This window comes from Varanus komodoensis, unplaced genomic scaffold (genome assembly GCF_004798865.1).
Source record: "Varanus komodoensis strain SLA01 unplaced genomic scaffold, ASM479886v1 scaffold4, whole genome shotgun sequence".
In the NCBI taxonomy this organism is placed as follows: Eukaryota; Metazoa; Chordata; class Lepidosauria; order Squamata; family Varanidae; genus Varanus; species Varanus komodoensis.
Genome location: NW_025335941.1, coordinates 27401787 through 27413176, shown reverse-complemented (window position 1 = coordinate 27413176; position 11390 = coordinate 27401787).

The window sequence follows — 11390 nt, the reverse complement described above, 5'->3', positions numbered from 1 at the left end:
CCATGGCTAAGCCAAGAATTAGAGGTGTCTCTTAGCCAGAATGTAAAAAAGGGTTGCCAGTATGGTCAAGAGGCTATAGCTGATGACAGGCCTAAGTGATACTTAGCACAGCTACTATCAGTTTTCCCTTGTGTTCCTGCCAATGCTGGAAGGGAGAGAGTGATTCCATTCTTAGTCCTGTGCCAGAGGAAGCACCGAGGAAGCTGCTGGGGTCCACAGTATGGCAGCTCCCCAACCATACTTGGCATATAACAGAAGAACCAGCTGCTTGGTCTCCCTTTCTTGTGAGGAAGTAGGGCCAAGCAGTTGTATCCAGCTTGCCACTATCACCTTCACTGCAACCATGGCAGTAGATAGATAAAAGCTGCTCTGCTTCTCTTCCTTGAGAGGGGAGAACAGGGTAAGAGGTTTCTCCTGCCTTTCCGTTGCCTGATGGAGCTGGCGGTCAGCACCAGTTCCACCAAGCCAGGAAGGGGCAAGAGCCACCTAGCTAAGACCAGACAGATCTTCCTTTCCTCTTGCTTGCCCCAAGTATCTCCTCAGGAAGGAGTAGGTGTGCAAAGCATGTGCTGCTGGTGCCTTCCACATGCAATCTTCCCAAGCCCCAGTTGGGATTTGGGAAAGGGTACATGGCAAATCACACCATGAAAATGCAAAACTTCCTGGAGAACACAATCATGCTACAGAAAGTACAAAGCAGAAGACAAAAAGGAAGATCAAGTGTGAGATGAGTAGACTCCATAAGGGAAACTACTGCCTTGAATGTACAAGAGCTGAACAAGGCTGTCATGGATAGGGCATTTTGGAGAGCTTTATACATAGGGTTGCTATAAGCTGCAGATGCTTGATAGCACATAACAACAACATGACAGATACAGGCTTGCCTTCCAACCCCCAACTGGTGTGGCACCTTTGTGATCTGTGCCAACTCTGGACAAGGGAGTGGGGAAGAGCACAACAGGGCAGCACATTGGCCAGGCTTTCTCCTAGAAGGACACCATACACACTCACAGAAATGCCCTCCCTACCAGCTTTCACACCCGTTTGTGACTTGTGCTGGGAAGTGGGGTGCTTCTACTCATCATTGCCCATCCTCCCCACTAGTTAACTGCAGTGGGAAAGGAAGCCCTGTGCAAGGTGGCTCTTCACTTTTCTCCTCCCACTTAAGATTCTTTGCCCAGTGTTTTTGCCAATGTTGGGAGAGTGGGATTGCACATAGGCAATCCATCTGCAGGAGCACAGGCCAAGGAAGTGGGTAAAAGCTGTTGAAAATAACCGGTTTCGGCCACTGCCATCCTGCTGCTTTCAGTGCTCCAGCATGGTATCTTCCGGAATACTTTGTGGAAGACTGGAAAAGAGAGGGAGGTGTGTCTGAGTACCTCCACTGAGCTTGATCATTTGCTGAGTATAACTACCCCTCTCCCAACGTGGTAGTTATCCCAGACTTTAAATAGCCCGGGATTGCTATATAGTATCATCAACACCCACTTAAAGTCACTTTTTTTTTTACATCTCTGTAAATGTGCAGGAGGAGGGCTGTATGTTTCCTAGTTTTTCCCTGGCTTTGGTTATTGCTTTTCCCATAGAGGAAAATCTTGTGGTTTCCACAGGTGTCAGACTTGATAGTTGGAGTGCTTTAGTGCTTTCACTGTGGTAGGATTGTTCCAAATGTTTCTGAATTGCCTCATTCTTGCAAATATTCCTGCATTCTTTTGCAATGGGTAACATTTGAATACTTCCTAAAAACAATTTTACAGTACTGGGAAATTTGAAGCATGTTCCACAACTAACCTAGTACTGGACATTTTAATGCAAATGTTCAAAGTTGTTTATTATTTATTTAATTTCTACACTGCCTAACAGCTAAAGCTCTCTGGGCAGTTCACAGCAACGTATTTAAAAACAATATAAAATAAAAACATCATTAAGAAGTTGGCAATACAAAATTTAAAACCAAATAAACAGAAAAAACAAACGTTATATGTTAAAAAGTCCAGACCATGCTCTCAATATCTCACCTGACACCACTGCTATATATTGGGGTCCAAGTCCTGGCAAATCCAAGAGACGTGCCTAATGAACCGATTACATTGGTCCTCAGATGGCTCCAAGATGTGGTTGGGACCAGCACATAATAGGTCCTAGTCAATCCTAGAGAGCTTCACGGGGTAGCACATGTGAGATTGAATAGAGGAAGTCAAATATTGTGTCTTTGCTGTTTTCATTGCCTCCAAATATATTCGACTATAAGCACATACTGGACTCTGTAGCATTTACTAGGGTTTTTCTCCATCTTCACTCAAGTTGTCTCCTGATTCATTTCATTGTTCTCAGTTCTGGGATATGAGTTCTACTACAGACAGAGCACTTAGGCGCTATTGTGTCAACTGCTCTGCTCATCTCTGTATTCCAGAGATCATCCAGGGATTCAACAGGACCACCAGTCTTATCATCTGGAAAATCTCCCAGAGCCCCCTGGAAACCATCCAACCTTCCAGACCATTTTAATGGGTCCCCAACCCCCTACAGAGGGGAAAAGTAACCATTAGTCTAAATCTTGACAGACCATCGTCAGATAGATCTGACCATGTCAAGGGGACAGATTCAAAGTCTCCCACCATCAGATCACTATCCTGCTCAACTGAGAAAACTAAATCCAGAGTGTGCCCTGCTACATACGTTGGGACAGCCCTGTGGTTGTTGAGGAGTCCATGAAATCCTGAGCTGGCCCAGACAGTACACCTTCAGCATGGATGTTGACATCCCCCAGGACTGACAGCCTGGGGGACTTCAACATTGCAGCCGAGAGAACCTTTGCCAACTGAAGTAGAGAGACTGTTGGATCATGGGGTGGATGATACACCAACAGAATCCCCGATCAGTCCCACTAGCCCAGCACAAGATACAAACACTCCAGACTAGGAGCCAGATGGAGAGCCTGGAGAGAGAGATAGGACTCCTATAGACCCATGGCAGCCCCCCTGGTCCCCAGACCTCTAGTTTACCTTAATGCTGTACCAAGTACTCAGGTGGGCAGAGCTGGGAGAGGCCAACTCCCCCCTGTTAACCCATCCAGGTCTTGGTTATTCATGCTAGATTGGATGCCTCATATGCCATGGATGGATGTAGTCTTATTATGCACCAATCTGGCATTCAAATAGCATCCAGATACCAGAGTGTTGGGCTGTGGGCTATTGTCTTTTGGGCTGATCTTTATTAATTGGAAGCTGGTTTCATAATGCTGTTATGGCATGACATTCCACCAGACGTGGCTGGCTTAGAAAAGCGCTTTCAGCATTTCCAACAGCACTGTGAGCAACCCCAATTTTCTTCTGATTGTTAGCAGAGTCACGGGCCTTTGGAAGTATCACTGGTGCAGCAGGAGGATTTGCATTGGTATCAGCAGACACTAGATGTTCATAAGTAAGCACAGATGAGAGAATGAGTTATGTTAGTTAGCAAAGCTGCTGTAAGTGGTGGTGCTGGTGCTGGTGCTGGTAGTGGGTGCCTTGTTGAACAGTACAAGCCAGCATTGCAGTTTTCTTTTGCACCAGCAGTCCTTTTTCATTTTCATACAACTGATTGAGCAAAATGAATTTTTAGGTAGGAAGGATATACAAGAGATTAACCACTGGCTGATCATATGAGTTAAAAGAAAGCTGAATAGTTGCTCTTTTCTTCTATCTAAATATATTCCTACAAACACAGACCTTGTACTTGTCCTAGCCAGCAAGAAACTCTTTCCATAGGCAAAGTGGTTTAGTGAAGGCTGGGCTCTACTCCAGCAGAGCAACCTGTGCTCCAACTATCTCCAGCAGTTACAGTTCTCCTCAGCAGCCGTTAAATTGATTTCTTCCTTTTCAGCCCTTCAGCAAACTGTATCCTGACAACAGAGTTCTCTTTAATCCCTTTCAGCAGACACCTCAACACAGGACAGACAAGCTATTTCCAGCTTTTTTTATAGGCTCTTTGCCCCCTTTCTCCAACCCCTAGCCTTTTATTATGCTTAGCTACAGTACTGGACACATGTTTCAATTGCCAGGGTCCTTTGGGGTCTTGTTCTTGTTTGTCAGTGGTAGTGCTTTGTCCTTCTGAAGAGCTATAGAATCCTTGAAGAACTCTCATATCACATGGCTGACCTTCTAAAAGGTTCAGTCCAGCACAGGATCTTCAGGAGTTTCTCAGAGAGACTCCAGAGACAAGGCCTCAGTCAGGTCTTACAGAATACTAGACATCCAGATACCATCAAAGATAGTTTGTTTATATATTGATGCATGTTTGTGCATTTTAAGAGAGCTTTGTCAATAAGACACAAGATTCCTGTTCTACTGCAGTAGTGCCTGTTTTGTTCTGCTAATAAAGAGAATCCCCTGATCTCCTAACTCAGAGTCTGTCCTTTCCTTCTTGTAAGGTGTCTAGTTTCTAAAACCTTCTCCACCAATTCCTTTTTGTAAAGTGTGTAGTTTCTAAAACCTTCTGCACTGGTAGATTTATTCCCAGATATTTTACTATGTAAGATGCAATTTAGGACTCTGTGTTAAAGCCAGAATTGAGCTTCCTGTTGCACCAATTGTTCCCAAGCCCTTACAACAAGTTTACAGGTTAAAGGTAGCTGTTCAGCTGTGCAGTTTTTGAGCAGACACCTCTGCTTTGTGGCAACTTTAAAACCTGTTTGTTATTCCTAGTATGCCATACAGAGCCCTCAACATAGTTTGGAGGAATTTTTGTGAAAGAATAACTTCTGTCTGCTGCAAGTATAATCAGAGGAGAGGGTTCCTGGTAGGGTTGAAACAAACCTATTGGAATCTGTTCCTCCAAATATTTCAGGGTTTTCTTCTGTGCTGGACCTCGTCTTCCAAAGTGAGACAAGCTGAGAGAAATGCTCACAGACTGCTGAACTGTCTTTGGCATCAGGTACAGCCGCCCACTCAAATGGCAGCTGCAATTGGTACAGGAGAGGGGCACTGCTAGCAGTTGCACGGGATTCCTTTCCTGGAGAGCCCCTCACAACCAGCCTTCTTTGGCATTGGATGCAGTTGCTCACCAAATGGCTGCTGCACTTGGTGTGGGATAACGGCAATGCCTGGCGCTCAATTCCTGCTGAGGATGCTACAAACATTGGGTGTGCTTGCCAGGAATTCAGACTTGGGGCCACTGCAGAGTGAACCAGAATCCTGGGAGCTTTTTATGGGCAATGATTCTCAGTTAACAGTAACTCCTCCCACCCACCTAGCTGGGTTTCTTTGTAGTCTTGGAACTAGTTAGAGGAATCATAGAATCATAAAAACTGGTCCAGGTTGCAGGGAAGGATAGATGAGTGGAAACAAAGGTTAAACATTCCCTGACCATCTGCTTATTTTTCCTTATTAGGGTGATTCCAGATGGAAAGGTCCTATCATGACCAATTAAAAGATAATGTGCAGCTATTCTGCTTTTTCCTCCTTAACAGGTTTTATTCCAGTAAAAAATGGAAAATGAAAGAAGCAGCAGAAAAACATGGGAAGGTTAGAAATGGTGGGTAATATCATCTTGGTTCTCATGTAAAAGGCCATGAATGAGGATGGACAATTGCACAATAAAAGCCTTGTCTGGAAGTGCCCCGATGTCCCTCCTGCACACAGCCCTGTATTAGTGATACAAGGAAAACTTTTGATTGGGAACCTTGTGATTGCTTCACAGTGCGTAGTCTTTGGCTGTTCATTTTGCTGCTGCTAACATGGCATTGCTAGAGCTGGTTGCATCATAGATTTCGGCATCTGGGTGAAGGCCACTTATTCTTTTATATTTGCCTCTTAGCAATGTTTATCCCCTAAGGATGGTCTCCCAAAGGGTTAACATGACGGAAATTATGTTATCTTTTATGGTGTGTATTCACTAACTTGTAGTGGACTGTCACCAAACATTCAAATACATGTTTGATAATGTGTTTCAAGAAACATGTTAACATCACACCCTTTATGACACATTATTCCCTTGTGTAACCTTCCTGTTAAAAAATGATTTTTCTTGTACTAAATACAGAGAAGTAACAAATAAGGATACTCTAGTCCCTGTTTTGTTGTTAGTGATTTTTCAAAATAAATATTTCAATGGTTACATTGGTACTTCTTTTTACGTACTGCTTTTATTTTATTAAAATATGTATATACTGTCTTCCAGTTGTTCAAAGTAGGGTCTTAGAAAGACTGGGGCCAATACCATGAAACCTGTTCTTAATTCTCTCTGTGTATGTTTGATCTCCGATGATGGAAAAGCATTCTGCACATGCTCAGAAAGAGCCTTTTCTGCACTTTCTGACTTGCTTTTAAAACCGGGGTACCACCATGTATGATTCTTGCTTTCAGCAACTTGGATGTAAATTGCTGACAACTACCTCAATCACACACCTTTTTCTCTGATCCATCGATGACAAAGTCACAAAGGTTGTGATTCCACAAGTCCTGTGATAAAACAGGCAGTTCCCTGGGTAAGTGCTAGCTTAAGACATTTAGCTGTTTTTGTGGGCCCATCATGTTATCTATGGGGTAAACCCCAAAATCCCTAGAAGTGTTGCTGCACAGGGTCTGGTAGGTGTAATCTCCCAGTTTGCATTCTGCCTCGCTGGCTTTCCCCAAAGATTTTCTACTGCATAAACAATTTGGATTGTTTCTGCTGTTAGGCTGTTCTACAGTGTCACCCTTCTCAACCCACTTAGTTATCTTTTTGCAGGGTCTGGTGAACAATACTCCTACTTTGTGACATTCATGAGGTCAGGTCATGCTACAAAAATTATCTGAAAAAGTCAACCCATGGTGACTTCATCACATACATTACCAAGAACAGGCCCATATGGTAGTAGGCATGTACAGAATGCTCTAATTTGCAAAGTGCAAATTATGTCTGCTGTGCTTACAACTGTCCTGTGGTAATAGGTCACTATTATGCCAATTTTATTCATGAGGGATAAATTCATCCAAGAATATGCAGAGGTATGATTTGACCCCAGAGTACAGACTAAATGCTACACTAGGCCATTGTCTCTACGACAGCAACCATAGTTTCTTCTAGTTGTACCTAAGGCCAACACCTTTTTTTCCTGAATTCTCCATTTGAAATATCTACTTTTAACAAAGTGAATAATCTAAGTCAGACCCTCAGAATTTTTATCTGTAAATATACTAACTGTGACAGTTGAAAAAAGACAAACATATCACTATACCATTTATGAGGTTCTCTTTGTCTTTCATTGAAGGTCCTTCAGTATTTTTTGTTTCATTTCCAGAGTTATAGCTGCAAAAATGAGGGCTAGATATATACAGTACATTTTAAAATTAAATACCCAAGATTTTGGCTGAGTTTGCAGACTGTACCACAGGGGGTGTTGCTCACCTTTATCACATGATGCCCTGTTATTACAAATACTTGTGAGCTCTTTATGTAAATATGATTTGCTTCAGTCATAACTCTAACACATGGCTTATTTAACACATGGGTAACCCAGGGCTTCGTAGCCTACCCAGAATTGATCAAACTGTGGTTTTTTCCCTCCTCCTTCACCAGCTCCTTGTATGTGAAATGCTTGTGCAGTACTCATGCACTGGTATGTACAGCAGATGCTCTGGAGTGTGGCAGAACAGCCCATGGTTTTGGGTTCACACATAACAACTTGAAGGTTTAAACACTCCAGAGTTTATAACCCGCAGAGGTATCCTTCTTTAGACATGCATGTTTAACCGTCCTGGCTGGGGAATCCTGGGAGTTTCCTGATTTACTTGTGATTAACAAACCATGGATTATTAGTGTGGCTGGGTTCATGTGAACCCAGAAGTCAACAACCTAAGCCACTAGTTAGTGTTATGTACAAACCCAACCTAAGTCTCTACTCTGTTATGCCTGATGAAGCTCCCTCTCCTTCAATTTTAGGTCCTTTTCCTATCCTTAATCTTCTGTTGCCATCCTTGAGGATCAGCGTAATCTTCTTATTGAAGAGGTCTTGTTCATTTCGGTGTTCCACCTGCATGTTTGCCCACACATTGAGTTGCATGCTACAGTATCAAGCTGTCTCAAGGCACGGAAATATTTTTATAATCCCTGACAGCCATGATAAACATTCCTCCTCAGGAATAAACAAACAAGATGCACACCTTGCCATTAACATCAGTTCAGAGCAGTTAGACCTTTGTCGCTCATCTGCAGGGGACACCTAGGCAATTCTTGTGCTAGCAACTTGAAGTAGTGTTGACATAGATGAGGTGGATATAAGATTTCACGTAATTCCTGTGGAATGATATATCGAGTGATTACTAGGCAAGCTGTGTGTGAGTTACAAATCTGTCTCTTCAGAGGAAAATTTATTCAGATGTGTTGCCTACGGTCAGTCACATTTTGAAGGAAGAAATCCGCTAAACATTTCCTAAGGATTTGTGCTCTTTGTGCTGGTATTTTTGAGGGGGGTGGGGAGGGAAACAATTGCTGTTATTTCAGAAATGAAAGCTATGAGGATTCAGTGCTACTCTGACATTAAATGCAATTAAATGACATTAAATGCATTGAGCAGAAGGAAGATTCTGAAAGCCCCTGACTTTCGGAGATTATGATGCTTTTGCAAATCCTGAATAGAATTTAAATGTGCTTATGCATGAATTTAGTGTTGTGCACAAACTCTGGAGTAGCAATCCTGAAAGCTGCAGTCATCTATCCTTAAAGAGGATGGCTGGACAACAGCAGTGGCTCTTAGTCTGTTCCCAGCCTAAAAGAGGAAGAAACCCCCATTTTCCTGACTGCTTGACCTCCTTCTTTGGGAAGACTACAAAGATATAAATCATTCTGTGGTTTGTTGTTTGAAAAAATGTACATGTTGTAGTAGGAAAAAAGATGTGACTCTTATAAATATATTTATTGTTGTATTTTTATTATGCTGTTTTAAAATTATTCCCATGACACCTATATTATTAAATGCTAATACTAAATATGACTAAATATTAACAATTTGGGGGTTATTATTTTAATATTAATATGTCCTATAAATGATAGCACACATTTCTTAATTTATTGCCCATTTTAAACAGTGCATTGATATGCCAAAGCTTTGTTGTGGCTTTGACTGAGTTGTGCCATTTGTTCTGGAAAAAAAAGCAGAGACACTTAAGATTCTACTGAAATATGGTTTAGTAGTGTTAGATTCCCAAGTTGTATATGGTATAGACTCATCCACTAAGCTTACTGGAGACTTAAGCGTGCTTCCTAGTAAGACTCTTCTGGAGGTAAATGACATACATGGAACATACTTTTTAGTACCATTATTAGAATATTTGCAGGTCTTTAATAATAAAAACATAAAGTTGTGACTTATTAATGCTGGCATATTTGGTACCTTCTGCAAGCTCAGTTCTCCATCTGCAGGGTATGATAAGGGTTAGTTCATTCATGTGCTGGGACATTATGCATTAGCGACTGAGCTTCCCCAAGATGCTGGTGCTGAGCAGTCCAAGACAAGCAGAATCCAAGACAAGGATTTTAAGGGTCCTTTGAAATGTCACAGAAGTTGGTGATCAGCTTTCAGACTGCATGTCACCCAAAAGTTGCAGCCCAGTCTCATCTGTGATGCTGCAAGAGGTACCAAATTCTATTTCTCATAATGCAAAATACTTCATCAGCCCCCTTAAAAACATTGCTTCTCCAAAAACTGCTTCTGCATGAGCTTTAATAATTATTTGACCATTTGCCTGTAAAATGTACTGAAATGTAAGAATAAATATGGCAGTTTCTGCTGTAAATGGAATGGTTAAATACTTCCATTTCTCCCCTTTATCTTTCCCCTATGGGGACACTGGGGCTCCCGCTATGAAGAAACTTTATTGTTTATCCTCTTCCTCCCCCCCTTCATTCTGTTGAGATCCTTGTCTCTGTTTCTGCCTTGTCTGTGTTTCCCTTCCTTGTGTACCTCCCTTCCTTCTGTTCATGTCATTTTCCATTCTTTCTCTTTGTGTGTCTCCATTATTCTGTGTGTGACAGTTTTCTCATCTGTCCTCCCTCTGGCATCCTTCATACTCCCTCTCTCCCTTTGCAAGGCTTACGTCATTTTTATTTCTCCCCTTATGCTTTTTTTTGCGGGGGGGCGGTGGCTTTTCATGTTTGTGTTTCCAGCCACCACTTACGTCTTCATTTTTAAATACTAAATGGAAGATGTCAGGTACTCTGGTTCTGTAGGCAAGTTGCTTATACTGATACACAGCCCAAGTATGAGGATGAAGCTTGGAGGATTAGTACTTGTAGCCCACTAGAAGTACTTCTGTGCAAGTCCTAGGACAATCCAAACTAGGTTTTCTCCTGGTACTGAGTGCTTCAGAAGTGGAGTGTGTGATATACACTTGCTAACAAGTAATCTTCATGCAATTTGCAGTCTTCTTTTATGATGATTTTTTTAATTGATTGCCTCTGTGGTAGTAATATCTATATGGAGAAGCTATGGGCTATGGGCTATAGGACTGGGAATGCCTTCAATTAGCAAAACTGGTTCAGTCATCATTTTTCTTCACCTTACTCTGTCACATGATGCTGGGAGAAGTAACTCAGTAAGGTGGAAATAGGGATGTAGAAGCACATCCTGTTGAACTGTGTCCAGGCTTTTTACTGTTGTTTAAGGCATGAACATGACATTGCATCTTTTTGCTATGCTAACTCTTCCTCATACTTGTACTATTTAAACTTTCTTGTTTAAAAAGAAAGAAAGAAAGAAAGAAAGAAAGAAAGAAAGAGAGAGAGAGAGAAAGAAAGGCATTTATTTGCTTGATTTGCACAAATTGTCCCATGTACAATACTGCCTGATCATTGCCATTTTCCCATATCCCATCATTCCTTTCTGCTGTTCCACAGGTACTCCTATTTCTTTTCTTCTTGCAAATTCCTGTGAAATGCATCTTCAGGTGTTTCTTTACAATTTGCTATTCATTCCCACCTGGAATAGGCAGAGTGTGAAATGTCCGATCAAATTCAATGTGTGGAACGAATCATAACAGATTGTAAGTTCCTTGGGAGCAGAACATATTTCTTTCTGTATATGTGCTTGGCTTGTAACTGATAAATAATAGACCATGTTACTGAGGATATATGGCATATGCTCCACCACCTCATGTTTCACCTTTTCCATTCTTATTGGGTCCATTTCTATTGAGGATATACTTCTTTTGTGTGCACATACTTTTATAGATTTTAATATTTGTACTAGCTACTAGCCACACATTCTAGAGATTTTTAACAAATATAACGGGGGAATGGGAAAATAGTTACATGATGAGGATTGTTGCCTTATTTCTTTAACAGAAGCAAAACAAAGAACAAGGCTCTGTATGGAGCAGGAATTCAGCTGCCTCCCTGTGAAAGACAAAGAGCTGGAATCCATTTCTTTCACT